At 45.0% G+C, this 18,307-nt stretch overlaps 1 non-coding gene across 1 annotated transcript; it reads right to left on the bottom strand.

Moving 5' to 3' along the window:
• Window positions 1–2,068: 2,068 nt before the first annotated feature.
• LOC125586529 lies at window positions 2,069–2,175 on the bottom strand. Its single transcript, XR_007323063.1, has one exon. It is a non-coding gene; the product is annotated as a small nucleolar RNA R71 (small nucleolar RNA).
• Between the last annotated feature and the right edge of the window lie 16,132 nt (window positions 2,176–18,307).

Below are 18,307 nucleotides of genomic sequence, written 5' to 3' on the forward strand. Positions count from 1 at the left end.
GACTAGGATTTAGCCATGTTTAGGTTGCATTTTGCATACATGAGTCCTTATCAGGTATTGGAGTACCATATGGAGTTTTTGGAGACATTTGGGTGCATTTGGAACTCAAAAGAGGTGATAAAGGTGATCATTGGACGAGAAATGCATGGGAGCGACCTCACCGGAGCGACACCGTGAAGTCGATGTAACACCCTTTCAGAGCGACTTGACCGGAGCGACACAGCGAGGTCGCTCGCGTCTCCATCACCCGGAGCGACGTGACTGGAGCGACACAGCAAGGTCGCTCGCGTCTCCATCACCCGGAGCGACGTGACCGGAGCGACACAGCGAGGTCGCTCGCGAAGAGCGACCCACAGCGACGTCTCGCAGCGACCCCTCCAGAGCGCTCCCGAAGCCTGGAGCGACCTCCCGGAGCGACTACTGGAGGTCGCTGCGCGCCTTCTGTTTGCTCGAATTCATTTCTACTCAAGGGCCTTTTGGTCATTTCATTATGCACGTTTTTTACTTCTGAAAACCTATGTTTTAAGTTCCTTTAGCAGACACCAGACAGATTATCTTGGTGCTAAGAAAAACCTTTGGAAAGTTCATCTTTTAAATCATCTTTGTTCATCTAGTATTTGCAATTCTGTGTTTTCCAATTCGTTGTTGTATCGCTCTGTATGATTAATCTGAAATCCAAAATGGGTTTAAGAGGAATCATGAAGAGTAGTGAGTAATCACCAATTGAATTCATGGGTTAGGAAGATTAAGGGTGATTAGGTTAGAGCTAAGATGTTTTAGAGTAGATCATTCCAAAACCTTGCTAGTAGAGTAATCATAATGCATCTTCTGAGTTAGCTTCTCAAAAGTTGATCTTTAGGCATTTCCCACCCAAAAGGTGTTCGATGAAATGCCTGAAACAACTCTTCTAAGCTTTTAGCATATTCTGCCAAAGACATTTGTTGTTAGAAATGCTAAGATAGCCTTAGACCTGTTAGTAATGATTGCTTCCATATTATTCAACCGAAGACATTTGTTGTTTGAAATGTGTTAGTAAATAAACATTCATCTAGACATAAAGTTTGTTTAGAATCGTGTCTAAGCTTAAGGTTGATAGTTTGATTGTTCGTTTGCCATCCTTAGTTCGAAACTTGATCACCCAAGGTCTAATTCCTATACCCATGAGTTCTCATTTCCTTAGTTAAGAAAGTCAACTCATTTACCGTTTTTATTATTCTGAAACTGCATTAGTAATAATCATTAGTTTAGAAAACCTTTAAAATCATCGGTTGCACTTAGATTAAGTAAGTACTTGCATTCTCAGTGCTTGAAATCCTTTGGAATTGGTTCGATAATCATGTATATTACAACATTTGTCTTAGGAGCCTTGAAAACTCCTAACATCAAATTGGCGATGTTGCCAAATTCTAAGTAGATTTGAACATTGAGATTTAGTCATTTGCTTGAGACTAAGTCATTTTAATTTTCTTTAGTTATTGATTCTTCTTCTTCACCTCCCTTCAATTTACAGGTGTATGAACTTGAGGAGCAGGGGTCCATCAAACCTAGTTCCAAGAGCCGGAGACATCAGAGCTTTAGAGAGAGAGTGTGCTAGAAAGAGAAGAGAAGAAGAGCAACAGTCTCACTTGCAGAGATTGGATACTGATATGGGAGACATACATCAAAATGATGCCAACAACGTTCCACAAAACCAACAGCGAGCAGCTCGACCCATTGGCACTTATGACCGCCCCAACATTCATGGTCATAGATTGGGAATCCGAGCACCAGCTGTAGCAGCCAACAACTTTGAGATCAAATCAGGACTCCTCAACGTGATCGAGAACAACAAGTATCATGGCTTGGCTCTAGAGGACCCATTTGATCACTTGGACAGGTTCGACAGCTACTGTGGGTTGTCAAAAACCAATGGTGTGTCTGAGGATGCCTTAAAGCTGAAGTTATTCCCTTTCTCTTGGGGGATAAGGCACGACAGTGGGAGAAGTCTCTACCAAGTGACTCAATCACCACTTGGGATGACTGCAAGAAAGCTTTCTTGGAGAAGTTCTTCTCTACTTCAAGAACTGCTAAGCTGAGAAATGAGATCTCCAGTTTTCAACAGAAAGGCTTGGAAGGCTTCAGTGAAGCCTGGGAGAGATTCAAGGGCTACCAAGCTCAATGCCCACACCATGGCTTCTCTAAGGAGAGCTTGCTGAGCACATTCTACCGTGGTGCTCTTCCTAAGTACAGGGCCAGACTGGATACATCTAGCAATGAGTTCTTCTTGGGGAGAACTGAGGAAGATGCAGAAGAGCTGGTTGACAATATGGTAAAGAGTGATGCTGTCTACAGTGGAGACCACGACAGAGGCAGTCGAACAGATGACAAGCAGACGAGGAGGGAGTTAAAGGCTCTCCAGGATAAGATTGACATTCTCATTGCTGATAAGGCCACCCAAGAGCAGCTGCACTTTGTTGGTAACCCAAACAAAGAAGCCACACCTGTTGTCCAGGAAGTTGATGGTTTGGAAGGGCAAGAAGAGTTGTGCTTCATCAACAACAATGGTAGCTGGTACAAGAAAGAGCCAAACTTTCAGTACAACAACTACCAACAGAGATCTTACCCCAACAACCAACAGAGTGGTTATCAGCCTCGGAACAACCAGCAAGGCAGCTATCAGCCTCAACAAAACCCTCCTCCCGGTTTCAACAACAAAGGACAACAACCTGCCCAACAACAACCTACTACTTCTACCTCTACTCCTCCAGTCAGCAGCACTGATGCCCTACTAAAACAAATCTTGGAGTCTCAGACAAGAAGTGAGAAGCATGTTGGCTATGAGTTGAAAAACCTTCACGCAAAGATTGATGGAAGCTACAATGAGCTCAACAACAAGTTCAGAACCTTGGAGAACCAGTTTGCTGCCATGAACACTCAACAAAATCGCCAACAAGGTTCTTTACCTGGAAAATCTGAGCAAAACCCCAAGGAGACCATGAAAGCTATCACCCTCAGGAGTGGTAAGGAGTTACCTCAGAAAGCTCTCACCAAGGATGCTGAGAAACAAGGTGAGGGGGTTGCCATCAACATAGATGATGAAGTGGTGATTGTTGATGAGAAAATCAATGATGAAATCTTGGAGAAGATTGTGGAAGCGAAAGGTAAAGGAAAGGTTGGGGAAGAGAAGAAAACAGTGAAAGATGGTGAAGTTGTTGCTCCAGCAAGTGAAAATTCTTTTGTTCCTCCTCCTTATGAACCCAAACTACCATTCCCTGGTAGATTCAAGAGGCAGCTGCTAGAGAAGTACAAAGCTCTATTTGAGAAGCAAATGAGTGAAGTTCAAGTCACAATGCCCATCATTGACGCTTTCATGCTAATTCCTCAATATAGTAAGTTCCTGAAAGATGTTGTAGCTGCAAAGAAGAAGGAGATGGAGGGCATGGTGATTCTCACTCATGAGTGCAGTGCCATCATCCAGAGGCTTGTTGTTCCAAAGAAGCTAGAAGATCCAGGATGCTTCACATTACCTTGTGCTCTTGGACCTATGGTATTTGATAGATGTCTCTGCGATTTGGGAGCTAGTGTCAGCTTGATGCCTTTATCTGTTGCTAAGAAGCTTGGTTTTACTCAGTACAAGAAGTGTAGACTGTCTCTGGTATTGGCTGATCGTTCAGTGAAGTACCCGGTGGGTATCTTGGAGGACCTCCCCGTTATGGTTGGAAAATATGAGATCCCTACAGACTTTGTGGTGCTTGAGATGGGTGAGGAAGCTGCAGATCCTTTAATCCTTGGAAGGCCTTTCTTAGCTACAGCAGGAGCAATTGTTAATGTGAAAGAGGGCAAGATTGATCTCCACTTGGGTAAAGGGCATGTTCTTCACTTTGACATCAAGGAGGTAATGAAGAAACCAACAGTTCAAGGGCAAGTTTTCTACATTGAAGAGATGGATGCCCTTGCTGATGAGCTCCTTGAAGAATTGTCAATAGAAGACCCTCTACAGCATGCTTTGACGATAGAGAGGCCAGCTGAAGTGATTCAGAACCTGGAGAGTGCTGCCTATGGGATGATGTTGGATTCACACAGAGGATTTGGTAGTAAGGATCAGTATGAGGAGCTGCCTCAAATTGTCCATCAGGAAGCCTCGGTCATTCAACAAGGGGACACCCAGCAAAACGACTGGAGCGAGCTTAAGGCGCCTAAGGTGGAGCTTAAACCTCTCCCCAATGGTGTAAGGTATGCATTTCTTGGTCCTAATGGAACTTATCCAGTCATTGTGAGTAGTGAACTTACTGAAACTGAGCTATCTGAACTTTTGAAAACACTTAAAAGATTTAGAAAAGCAATAGGTTACTCACTTGATGACATCAAGGGAATATCACCCTCTTTGTGTATGCATAGGATACATCTTGAGGATGAATCAATGACTTCTATCGAGCATCAAAGAAGGTTAAATCCTAACCTGAAGGATGTTGTAAAGAAAGAGATTCTTAAACTCTTAGATGCTGGTGTTATCTACCCTATCTCAGATTCTAAATGGGTATCTCCTGTGCATGTTGTGCCAAAAAAGGTGGTATAACTGTGATTAAAAATGACAAGGATGAATTGATACCAACAAGAACAGTCACTGGGCATAGGATGTGTATTGATTACCGCAAACTGAACTCTGCATCTAGAAAGGATCATTTTCCACTTCCATTTATTGATCAGATGCTTGAGAGACTTGCAAATCATCCATTCTATTGTTTTCTTGATGGATATTCAGGATTCTTCCAGATCCCCATACATCCCAATGATCAGGAGAAAACAACATTCACATGTCCTTATGGTACCTTCGCATATCGAAGAATGCCATTTGGTCTATGTAATGCTCCAGCCACCTTTCAAAGGTGCATGATGTCGATCTTTTCTGATCTGATTGAGGATGTTGTGGAGGTGTTCATGGATGATTTCTCTGTCTATGGATCTTCGTTTTCTGCTTGTTTGTCAAATTTGTGCAGGGTCCTACAGAGATGTGAAGACACCAACCTTGTGCTGAACTGGGAGAAGTGTCACTTCATGGTCAAAGAAGGGATTGTGCTGGGGCACAAGATTTCAGAGAAGGGGATTGAGGTGGATAAGGCCAAAATCGATGTTATGGTTGGTTTGCCCCCACCAAAGACAGTGAAAGACATCCGAAGTTTTCTTGGTCATGCTGGGTTTTACAGGAGATTCATAAAGGACTTCTCCATGATCACTAGACCATTGACCAGGCTGCTGTGCAAAGAAGCCACCTTCAGCTTTGATGTGGAGTGTCTAGAAGCCTTCAAGAAGCTGAAAGGTGAACTCATCAGTGCTCCAATTGTCCAGCCACCTAATTGGGATCTCCCCTTTGAGATCATGTGTGATGCTAGTGATTATGCTGTGGGAGCTGTTTTGGGGCAGAAGAAAGATGGCAAGACCCATGTGATCTACTACGCGAGCCAAACCCTGAATGATGCTCAGATGAGATATGCCACAACAGAGAAGGAGATGCTAGCCATTGTCTTTGCCTTTGAGAAGTTCAGAAGCTACTTGGTGGGATCTAAAGTCATTGTCTACACAGATCATGCTGCGTTGAGACACCTTTTGGCGAAGAAGGATGCAAAGCCCAGGCTCTTGAGATGGATTCTTTTGCTGCAAGAGTTTGATTTAGAGATCAAGGACAAGCCAGGAGTTGAGAATGGTGTAGCTGATCACTTGTCCAGGCTGAGAGTGGAGTGTGGCATTCCCATTGACGAAGGACTCCCTGAGGAACAGATCATGGCTATTGGAGCAGTGATAGCAGTTTGTGAGACTGGAAGGAAGCTTGAAGAAGTCAAGGCAACAGAAGAGAAAGAACCTTGGTATGCTGATTTGGTGAATTACCTAGCCACAGGAAAAGAGCCTTTGAATCTTGTGGGTTATGCCAAGAAGAAGTTCTACAAGGATGTGAAGAGATACTACTGGGATGAGCCCTACCTCTACATTCTCTGCAAAGATCAACTTTATAGGAGAGTGGTTGCTAATGAGGAGATTGATGGGATCCTTACACAGTGTCATGGATCATCTTATGGAGGCCACTTTGCTACCTTCAAGACTGTTGCTAAGGTGTTACAAGCTGGATTCTGGTGGCCACACATGTTCAAGGACACACAAGACTTTGTTTCAAGGTGTGATTCATGCCAAAGGAGGGGAAACATCACCAAGAGGAATGAGATGCCTCAGAATCCAATCCTTGAAGTTGAAGTGTTTGATGTGTGGGGTATTGACTTCATGGGGCCATTTCCATCATCACATGGCAACAAGTACATCCTGGTAGCTGTTGATTATGTCTCAAAATGGGTGGAAGCTATTGCAAGTCCCACCAATGATGCAAGAGTGGTAATCAAGATGTTCAAGAGCACCATCTTTCCAAGGTTCGGAGTTCCAAGAGTTGTAATCAGTGATGGAGGGTCTCATTTCATCAACAAACTGCTTGAGGGACTTCTCAGGAAGAACGGTGTTAAGCACAAGGTTGCAACTCCTTACCATCCTCAAACAAGTGGTCAAGTTGAGATTTCTAACAGAGAGATCAAGTCCATTCTGGAGAAGATTGTGGGGATTACAAGGAAGGATTGGTCAGTTAAGCTTGATGATGCGCTTTGGGCTTACAGGACAGCTTACAACACACCTCTGGGGACCACACCTTTCAACCTATTGTACGGGAAAGCTTGCCATCTACCAGTGGAGCTTGAGTACAAGGCACTTTGGGCAGTAAAGTTTCTGAACTTTGACATCAAGAGTGCCAAGGAGAAAAAGCTTTTTCAGCTACATGAGCTTGATGAGATAAGAATGGATGCCTTCGAAAACTCAAGGATCTACAAGGAGAAGACTAAATCTTTCCATGACAAGAATATCTTAAAGAGAGAGTTTAAAGAAGGAGATCAAGTTCTTCTCTACAACTCAAGACTGAGGTTGTTTCCAGGAAAGCTTAAGTCAAGGTGGTCCGGCCCTTTCAAGGTCAAAGAGGTTAAGCCATATGGAGCAATAGTTTTGTGGAGTACTGATGGACGAGACTTCACAGTCAATGGGCAAAGGGTTAAGCTCTACATGGCTGATGCACCTGAGGAAGATGGAGTTTCAACTCCACTGTCTGATCCTACCCCAGCCTAGTCCAAAAGGAGGCAAAGTCAAGCTAGAGACTTAAAACAAGCTCACTTGGGAGGAAGTCCCATGCGTATCCTTGTACATATTGCATTGGTATTTTCATTTTCATCATATTTCATTAAAAAAAAAAAGGGGAAAGTGTTGAAGTATTGTTCAGGTGGTTCATCGATCCAGTCAAGGCAAGGACTTGAGCGTGGGAGTGAGGTTCCGCAGCGACGCCACGAGGTCGCTCCAGATGGGAGCGACGTCTCGCAGCGACCACGTGAGGTCGCTCGCGTTTCTGTCACTGGGAGTGATGTGATCAGAGCGACTCGGCTAAGTCGTTCGCATATTCGGTGTCCGGAGCTCGAGAGTCGCTTTGGGAGCGACGTCCCGCAGCGACCACGTGAGGTCGCTCGCGTTTCTGTCGCTGGGAGCGATGTAACGCAGCGACCACGTAAGGTCGCTCGCGTTTACTGCGACACGGAGCGACCCATCAGAGCAACAACGTGTGGTCGCTCGCGTTTACTGCGACACAGAGCGACCCATCAGAGGGACCACTCCAGGTCGCTCCCGAGCCGGTCGAGGTAAGTCCCTCTTCAATTTTGTCCGATTTAATTTGATTTAACCAGCCCTAAACCTAACCGGACGACCCTAGAACTACCCATATCCACGACCTTCATCTCTTTCACTCTCCCTTCCTCTCACAAACACTCATACTCTCTCAAACAAACCCACACCAAAAATCTCCTAACTTTCTCAATTCTCACCCAAATCTCCTAGTTCTTGTTTCTAAATCTAAGCTTTCGCCCCAACAGTCTATTCCTCACCACCCATTCCCCATTTCCTTCCATCCAAAGCAAGGTATTGTGTTTTTAAATTCAAATTCGTAGGTCCATGAACCCTAGAATTTGAAAATCGAAATTTGGTCATTTTCTTGCTTGATTGTGGTGAAATAGACTAGGGAAAGCTTATAATTCAATTTGGGTTGTTGAATTGAAGGTGGAACTGAGGTTAATTTGAACTTTGGCAAAATTAGGGTTCATGGATTTGGGGCTTTTCGAAATTGATCCTATTGAGTGTGTTAGTGGGTGAGTTAGTATGTTAAGGTGTTGAAAGGTTTGATTAGAGAACCCTCTCATTCTAGAATTACTTTGATTATTGAATTTTACTTGTCTTGTAATTTTCACATGATGAAAAGATTAAGAATTGTGATTGTTTACGTTCCTTCTTGAAGTTTACATTTGCAAACTCAATTGACTTATCCCTTTCCAAGTTTTGTATTTCTCAGGTACAATGGTTAAGAAAACAAAGGGAAAGTCGGATGCTGAGAGGCAGGAACCTGAAAGTCAAGAGTCTTCGTTGAGAGGAAAGGCTTTAGCCTCAGAACGAGCTGGTTCTGGGACACAAAAGACTTCTCGACAGAAAACTGTGGCTGCAAAGAAGGCAAAGGAGCAAGAGAAGAGGGCAGGGAAGAGTATAGCAGTTGCCACAGATGAGGAGAGTGGCGATGAAAGTGCAGATGAGTAGGCTCCTACAAAGAGGGCCAAGATGTCCAAAGGGAAAGAGGTTGCTGAGGATAGAGACAGGACGAAAACTCCATCTGAGGAAGAGCTGTATCACCATTTGTTGAATGGGGTAACTTGGACTCCGACCAGATTCGCTGACCTTGATTTGCTGAAGGAGGTGGGTCTCGATTTTGATATTGAGGCAATGCTGGGGCACCTGAAGATGCCCAAACTCCTCACCATGGCCTACCCCACCTACCGGGATGTCTCCTGTCAGTTCTTGTCTTCCCTTGAGGTCACTTACCATGACGATCCGCACGTGAGGCAAGGATGGGGCAAAATAAAGTTCAAGGTCAATGGGAGAGAGTACAACATGAACTTCAAGACATTGGGAGAGTCATGGGTTTCCAAGACTTGGCAGACTACTCCCTTCCCAAGTTCGAAAACCTCCCCACTCAGCTTTGGAAGTTAATCACTGGAAACAAACACTCTACCGGGGCTGACAAGAACTCACATATCCGGCACCCATCTGTACGCTACCTCCATAGGATGCTCGTCCATGCATTCTACCCACGGAAGCAAGCTGGTAATGTCACCGAGGAAGACATGCGACTGCTCTGCCCGGCTATCCGCCCCTATGCCCCACCTCAAACGTTGCCCCTTCCAAGCAACGACATCTATGCTTCCTTCGGGATGGTCAGTTTCTTCGTGAATCGTCTCGAGCACTACAGAGACTAGGCATGGTACACAACTGATTCGCAACCAAAGGTTGGGATAGGCGGGATGATCACGCCACTGCTCCAATTTCTGAATGTTCCTTTGGGAAAGGACGCAGCAGGGCCTAAGTTCATCGATGGCACTTACTTGAGGATCGCCACCTATTTCAGTGGGATGTATGGGAAGGACTACGTCTACCACTACTACTTGCAGGGCAAGCCGGTCGAAGTGGTTCTTCCAAACCAGAGACTGGCGAGCTTAGAGAGACCTGGAGCTATCAGCTTCAACTTATCCCAAGAAGACTTTCTTGGAGAACACGGGTCTCTCGGTCCCATTGTTGCAACAAGGAAAAGGAGTGTTCCGACGAGACACGACTTCACAGAACCTCCTAGGGAAGAATCTGTACCCATCTATGGACCTCCACGCTACTACTTCAAGCCACATGATGGAGTCCTTCCCCCTGGTGCGCTTCGTGATGCTCATGACCACATTAGCCGACTTCAGCGATGGAACAAGGCACAAGACATAACAATCGAAAAGCTGAAGGACAAGTGCAAGGCGCTGAGAAAGACGGTGAAGAAGCAAGCAAAGACTTCAGCCAAGTTCATGAAGAAGGTGGCCGATGTCTTGACCAGAGGAGGAATAGCTGGATGTAGCTCAGCGGACTTCACCTTCGCAAACACATCAGTCCCCCAGCGCCCACCTCAGCCCACTGATCTTGGTTTCCCACTCACTGATAGACAGCTCCAGCGACAATGGAGGAACCCACCCACTCAGCCTTCCGCCTCTGGAAACAAGTCTCCATCCCTAGCCTCTTCAGAAAGTGAAGCTGAGATTGAAGAAGTTCAGAGCCAGCAATGGTATGGAGACTACAGCTCAGGACATGGAGGTTACTATACCACGTTCCCACCTGACGACGATGACACTGGGGCATCTGCCCCCACAAACTATCCTTGAAGGTACTTCTCTACTTTCCCTTGTATATACCATTTCGTTTTTGCATATTAGTTTTCTCTTTTTGGGTATCTCTCTCTCCTTGACAACACAGAGACTGTGTCATTTAAGTTTGGGGGAGGTACCAAGTATTTGATCATGTTTGCTTTGATGTTGTTTCATTGAGTCATGCATTGCATATCTATTTGCATAAAAAAAATCATTTAGTTTGCATCATTTGCATTTCTAGGAGAGTCTAGAGCATATAGGTTGCATTCACTTGCATTGGGAGCAATGATTTTAAATGCCTTGTAAAGAACACTACTTTGCACCTGAGTAGCTTATGCACTTCTCAAAAGGACTTGTATGCTTCGAGCCTTGAAAACTCTTCCTGAAACTTGTTGATTGCTGAAACTCAGTCTTTGAAGCCAACTACAACCTTATTTGAACTAAACGATCTTAATGCATCTTGCTCATGGTCCCTTGTGTACTGAATCATGGATATACACACTTGAGTTGTCATATCCTTTATGCCAATCTTTTTGACAACCTCTAGTGGTAGACCTCTCCCCAAAATCCATTCCTCTGTTTAAGCCTTCATTGATTGATGAGTGAGGCCTTTTTCGGAAAGTCTTACATGCACATAATGTTGAGAGTATCGGGAATGACAATGCTTGATCTTCATTCTTGCTAGATTAGGCACATTATTGTCTAGCCATAGGATGGGGGTGAGTGTTGTAAAGTTTGATTTGGGAGTATGAGAAAAGAGTTAACTCTTGTGTTTAATTGACTAGTCTTTATGGGATAAGTAGAGAAACTTCTAGCTCAATTTGTGAAAAGTCTTGGCCCCCCCAAAAAAAAAAGAATATATATAAAAAAAAAAGGAAGAAAAGGGGGCTAGCTTTAGAGCTAAGATTTGTTTAGAAGTTGAGAAAATCCTTTATAGATTTCAAAGAAAAAGAGTTTTATGTGCAAAGTGTTCTTGGGATCTTTTGGTGAGAGATGGGAGTTGAGTTTGACATTATGAAGTGATTGTATAACTTCTATGTTTGGGAAAATGGTAGAACAATGGAGATTGAGCATTGTATGCATGAGTTGCTCCCTTTCTTAGATATATTATGTGCAATGTCAAGGCTACTCGTTTTGAGAGTAGACCACTTTAAAAGATCATGGATTTTGAACCTCTTGACCCACTTGAATAAAAGCCTTCCCTTACTCCACCAAATGATTTGGATCAATTGACCATTTGCAAGAATTCACCTGATGTTTTATGCTTAATGAATGTGAGAGTTGGTTGATTTGAATGTGTGGATGCTTGATGATGAGTATAAGGGCAAAAAGAGTTTAGATAGGCCTAGAGAAGCTAGAGTGTAATAAGAGAGTGTGCTCATGTTAGATTATATGTTGAATCGAGTGCTAGTTGTGTTTCTTTTGGCTATGAGCTCCGACCTTCAAACCTCTCTCCCTATGAGTTCTAGAAAGTTCACTTGTGGACAAGTAAAAGAACAAGTTTGAGGGAGTTGATATCTTGCATATTTCCATTGTCTTATCCACTCACCCATGTGCATTTTGATCATATAGACTAGGATTTAGCCATGTTTAGGTTGCATTTTGCATACATGAGTCCTTATCAGGTATTGGAGTACCATATGGAGTTCTTGGAGACATTTGGGTGCATTTGGAGCTCAAAAGAGGTGATAAAGGTGATCATCGGACGAGAAATGCATGGGAGCGACCTCACCGGAGCGACACCGTGAAGTCGCTGTAACACCCTTTCAGAGCGACTTGACCGGAGCGACACTGCGAGGTCGCTCGCGTCTCCATCACCAACAGCGACATGACCGGAGCGACACAGCGAGGTCGCTCGCGTCTCCATCACCAGGAGCGACGTGACCGGAGCGACACAGCGAGGTCGCTCGCGAAGAGCGACCCAGAGCGACGTTTCGCAGCGACCCCTCCAGGTCACTCCCGAAGCCTGGAGCGACCTCCCGGAGCAACTACTGGAGGTCGCTGTGCGCCTTCTGTTTGCTCGAATTCATTCCTACTCAAGGGCCTTTTGGTCATTTTATTATGCACATTTTTTACTTCTGAAAACCTATGTTTTAAGTACCTTTAGCAGACACCAGACAGATTATCTTGGTGCTAAGAAAAACCTTTGGAAAGTTCATCTTTTGAATCATCTTTGTTCATCTAGTATTTGCAATTTTGTGTTTTCCAATTCGTTGTTGTATCCCTCTGTATGATTAATCTGAAATACAAAATGAGTTTAAGAGGAATCATGAAGAGTAGTGAGTAATCACCAATTGAATTCATGGGTTAGGAAGATTAAGGATGATTAGGTTAGAGCTAGGATGTTTTAGAGTAGATCATTCCAAAACCTTGCTAGTAGAGTAATCATAATGCATCTTCTGAGTTAGCTTCTCAAAAGTTGATCTTTAGGCATTTCCCACCCAAAAGGTGTTCGATGAAATGCCTGAAACAACTCTTCTAAGCTTTTAGCATATTCTGCCAAAGACATTTGTTGTTAGAAATGCTAAGATAGCCTTAGACCTGTTAGTAATGATTGCTTCCATATTATTCAACCGAAGACATTTGTTGTTTGAAATGTGTTAGTAAATGAACATTCATCTAGACATAGAGTTTGTTTAGAATCGTGTCTACGCTTAAGGTTGATAGTTTGATTGTTCGTTTGCCATCCTTAGTTCGAAACTTGATCACCCAAGGTCTAATTCCTATACCCATGAGTTCTCATTTCCTTAGTGTGGGAACCGAAATTCGCACTGTCGATTTCCGTTTAAATAAGGAAAGTTAGGAAAACCCTAACTTCCCAGAGGTCCCGGATATCTGTTAAACTACACGCCAAGCAATCAGAATACGCAACTAAAGACGAAAAGAAATAATAAATTGTAAAAGAGAGCAAAAGGAGTTTTATTCCGAATCCGCGTATGAGCGTTACAACAAGGTAGAAGCCTTGGCTATGAGAGCTGTCGGCGAGATTCCTAGTTCTAACAACCTAAGACTGCAAAACCTATTTGAGTCGCAGCTCGAAATAACAAAAATGGAAAGTTGCCTAATTGCTCTAAGTGCTACGTTTTGCTCTGAGAAAGTCCCCTCATGCCTCTCGCCTAGAACTCCTTATATACTGGCTCCAAAGTCGATTCACGCTTTTCCCCTTCTGCCCTTAAGCCGTCATAGCATAAAAATGGAGATATTCAATTTTTCTCCGATCTTCGTAATTATCTTCAAATTTTCGTATTTATCCGCGGAAACTTGACATTTATCTTTCCTTGTGAACCAAGCGTAAACCATCCCGCGGCTTACGGGTTGTCGGTTAAGAAATCGTAAGTTGGGCTCCGAGTCACGTCTTAGGTCCCTTTGGGCCGTTTTCCGACTCGGAGCGTTTATTACGACTTCTTTCGATAAAGAACGAACTTTTCGCGGTTTTCACGATAAAGTTTGATCGATAACTTAGAATGGCACAGGATCGCGAAATGGGTTCGCTACGGTCTCCGGGAGACAGCATCTAAGGGTAGACGAGAACGCATGGACTAATGTTGTATCGACGTCCCGGAAGAGCTCGGTCGCTACGTAGCGACCGAGCTCCTGCTCGAGTGTGGGAACCGAAATTCGCACTGTCGATTTCCGTTTAAATAAGGAAATTAGGAAGAACCCTAATTTCCCAGAGATCCCGGATATCTGCTAATACCACACGCCAAGCAATCAGAACACAATAATGACAACGATAAAGTATAAGAAATCGAAAAAGAGAGCAAGATAGTTCTTATTCCGAATCTGCGTTTGAGTGTTTACAACAAGGTAGGTTCCTGGGCTACGAGAGCCGTCGGTGAGATTCCTAGTTCTAAAACCCTAAGACGGCAAAAACCTAATTGAGTCGCAGCTCGAATAACAAAAACGGAAATATGCCTAAATTGCTCTAAGTGCTAAGTTTGCTCTGAGTAAAGTCCCTCCTCCATGCCTCTCGCCTAGAACTCCTTATATACTGGCTCCAAGGTCGGTTCACGCTTTTCCCCTTCTGCCCTTAAGCCGTCATAGCATAAAAATGGAGATATTCCATTTTTCTCCGATCTTCGTAATTATCTTCAAATTTTCGTATTAATCCGCGAAAACTTGACATCTATCTTTCCTTGCAAACCAAGCGTAAACCGTCCCGCGGCTTATGGGTCGTTGGTTAAGAAATCGTAAGTTGGGCTCCGAGTCATGTCTAAGGTCCCTTTGGGCCGTTTTCCGACTCGAAGCGTTTATTACGGCTTCTTTCGATAAAGAACGAACTTTCCGCGGTTTTCACGATAAAGTTTGACCGATAATCTTAGAATGGCGCGGGATCGCGAAATGGGTTCGCTACGGTCTTCGGGAGACAGCATCGAAGGGTAGACGAGAACGCATGGACTAATGTTGTATCGACGTTCCGGAAGAACTCGGTCGCTACGTAGCGACCGAGCGCAACGTGTGTTCTGTTGCTGCGTAGCGATCCTTTTCGAGCTCTTGTTTGATGACTCGAGTTTCTTCCGCAAAGCTTTTCGTAAAGATAAATCTTTTTCGAAGATTTATGTTTCGTAAAAACGTTCATGCCGATTTTTACGGCCTTTCAGACATTGATTCCGTCGTGACTGATTTTGACCCCAACAGTTAGCCCCCCAGCTCCTTAAAACCGTGAGCTCATAGCGTGAGGTTCTAGCGAGTGGATTGGTAAGTTTGGCAAGTTAGGTGAGTTAGACGGAATTAATGGTCGAAATAGTCAGTGGTAAGTGGTCTTCTCGCTCTTCTAAAAGTAGAAAACGATAAGATTGGGGCTGCGCCTTATGACGGCTGCCTACGTACCCTTGTTGAAGGGATCAAGCCTTTCGTAGTTCGTCTTGGAATTAAGGTTCTTATGACTTGTTTTCCAGCGAGACCTTTACGGTCTAGTTTTTATGTAGCGGTTATCGGGCGTGTTGCTGCCGATGGCATTTTATATGGGTGTAGAAGGAAGAAAATTAACCAGCCGTAAGGAAGAAGCAGCCATTGGCATCGCGAGACGTCGCGAGAGATGCCATAAGCGTTACTTCTTCCGAACGACGAAAACGGGCGCTCCGTCAGAAAAATGACGAACATTTTAACACATATCTTGCGCAAAAACTCTAAACAACGGCATTTGTTGCCAGGTTCGGTACTGATCACATCGAACTCTCAAACGTCCTAAACAGACATAGCCATCTCACGAAGATGACTCTCGTACATCCGACACAAGGATAATAGCGCTATAAAAGAAACCCGGAATTTTGGTCCAGCACTTCCGGTTGGTTTAAAAATTGTCTCCGGAGAGTTGCTCGATTCGTATCTAACAAGTCATATAAGCCGAGAACCTATCGCGGACTTTAAATCGGTATGAGTCAGGTTAAAATCGCGACAGATAAATCGATAGCCGGCTAGTCACCGCATAAAATCTTAAACCGAAAGTAAACCTAGGTCTTGCCCTAAACCCAGCGCACTGGTCTCTAACATCTCAAGGCATGATATCCAAAAGATACGAGATCCCAAAACCATGCCTCTATGTTTGTATTCGACATCTTCAGATATCCCGCGAAGTCGATACCTCGCGGAAAAACTCTCGAAACAGATCTCGAATGAAACATTTCACATGGAAAAAGGATATGAGACGACAACTCATCCCCCTTCTTCCGCACCTTATGTAAGCTTGTGAAAAATGCAACTCGACCATCTTATCATAAAAAAGCCGCAGAGCGGCAAGGATTCAAAGCCACATACGGCCTGTCCCGAAACACAGAATAAGGCCATTTAAGGCCGAAACATCAAACATATAAAAAAAAATCTCTTGCAAGAGATCTAACCAAAGTGATCCTCCGAGCTCACGCTCCCTCTTCACCCGTCGCTTCATCTGAGCCTGGAGCCGCGTCACCTCCGCGCACCGGATCCTTCCCTTCCGGACCTTCTGAACACGTCGGAAGGAAGCACGCGGATTTCAGGTCAGCTAGGATGAGATTGAAATCTCCATCCACGATTTCCAAATCTCCCTTGCCGCCGGACAATCGGGCCTCTTCGGCCTCTAAGGTTGGAGCAGTCTCACTTCGGAATGACTGCACCACGGCCATCCCGCCCTCGATCGTCGCCAAGGCTAAAACCCTCTTTCGAATGCATTCGAGAGAGCCCAGAAAGGCGGAGATCTTCGCCAAGCGAGCTTGGAACTCCGAATGGAGAGCGTCCTTGGCCTCTCGAATCCCGCGACTCACTAGTCCTGCATCGTCCTCGATCTGACGCTGAAGACGACGCACTTCCGAAGATTTGGCCTTCCTGGCCTTCTTCTCCTTAAGCAATGAACTCGCCGTCTTCCCGAGGTCCCTCTCGAGCTCCCCTATCGCGACCTCAAGTTTCGACACTTTCACGGAGTGAGAATCCTTGACAGCCGTCAGCATGGCCTCGGTTTCAGACCATCTGCCCTGAAGTTCCAGCAACTCCCCGGCAAGACGACTGGTCTCAGAACCACACTCGCTGATCATCCCGTCGATCAACGACATGAACTGTGAAACGAGAAAAAAATTAGGGACTCTTTGTCTTTTAGAAAAACATATATAACAATCAAGAAATTAAACAAGCGACAAACCTTGCCGCAAAGCCCCGACGCTATGCTCGAGCCTCCATGCTGCGAAGATTCCCCGTCACCGCCCTTGGTAAACTTCCTCTTCCGGCCCTTAGGCTGAGTAACCGGAACAACACTAGGAGCGTGCAGCGCCAGTGCAGATGAGGACGGTAACTCGGCGCCGGCTCGAACCAGTTCTTTCTCAGCTTGGCGACGAACTAATTTTTCTCGGAAGGAGAGATGATCGGCAACGCAAGATGGCGCTTCGACCAGAGAAGCCAGAATCGGCGCCGGAGATGTAGCCTCGCCCATCTCCACATCAGAACTTCGCTTATCACCATGGGAAGAAGACATGTTAGGAACAAGAGGTTTGAAGCTAGAGAGGTTTCGAAGATATGAAGAAGGGAAGGTGTGAAGCAAATGAGTGACAAGAGCTCACTACTTATAGAAGTATGGGCTCGAAATTTAAGTATTTTTTAATAAATACTTTCTCGAGAATCCTCCTCCGTGGAATTTGAAGTAAACTTCGTTCAAATACGCCTAACTTCGTCGAAGTCGACAAACCGCCCGCAAGAGTCTCGACTCTAACGAGCTGGGGGGCTAACTGTTGGGGTCGAAAACGGTTACAACGAAGTTAACGTCCAAATCCCCGAAGAAGAAAAACATAGAAACCTTCTTCGACAAATACCTTTTCGTAATAGACTCCTCTTTACGAAAAGCTTTGCGGAAGAAACACGAGTCATCGAACAAAAGCTCGAAAAGGATGGCTACGCAGCAACAGAACACACGTTTCGCTCGGTCGCTGAGCCAAAGCTCGGTCGCTACGTAGCGACTGGGCTCGAGCAGGAGCTCTGTTGCTACGTAGCGACCGAGCTCGAGCAGGAGATCGGTCGCTACGTAGCGACAGGGCGTTCGCTCGGTCACTACGTAGCGACTTAGCCCGGGCCAAGGCTCGCTCGCTACGTAGCGACCGGGCTCGAGCAGAAGCTCGGTCGCTACGTAGCGACTGAGCTCTTCCGGAACGTCGACACAACATTAGTCCATGCGTTCTCGTCTACCCTCCGATGCTGTCTCCCGAAGACCGTAGCGACCCCATTTCGCGATCCCGCGCCATTCGAAGTTATCGATCAAACTTTATCGTGAAAACCGCAGAAAGTTCGTTCTTTATCAAAAGAAGCCGTAATAAACGCTTCGAGTCGGAAAACGGCCCAAAGTGACCTAGGACATGACTCGGAGCCCAACTTACGATTTTTTAACCAACGACCCGTAAGCCGCATTTCGGTTTACGCTTGGTTCACAAGGAAAGATAAATGTCAAGTTTCCGCGGATAAATACAAAAATTTGACGATAATTACGAAGATCGGAGAAAAAAGGAATATCTCCATTTTTATGCTATGACGGCTTAAGGGTAGAAGGGGAAAAGCGTGAACCGACCTTGGAGCCAGTATATAAG

The sequence above is a fragment of the Brassica napus genome, chromosome C4 (assembly GCF_020379485.1).
Source record: "Brassica napus cultivar Da-Ae chromosome C4, Da-Ae, whole genome shotgun sequence".
Classification (NCBI taxonomy): Eukaryota; Viridiplantae; Streptophyta; class Magnoliopsida; order Brassicales; family Brassicaceae; genus Brassica; species Brassica napus.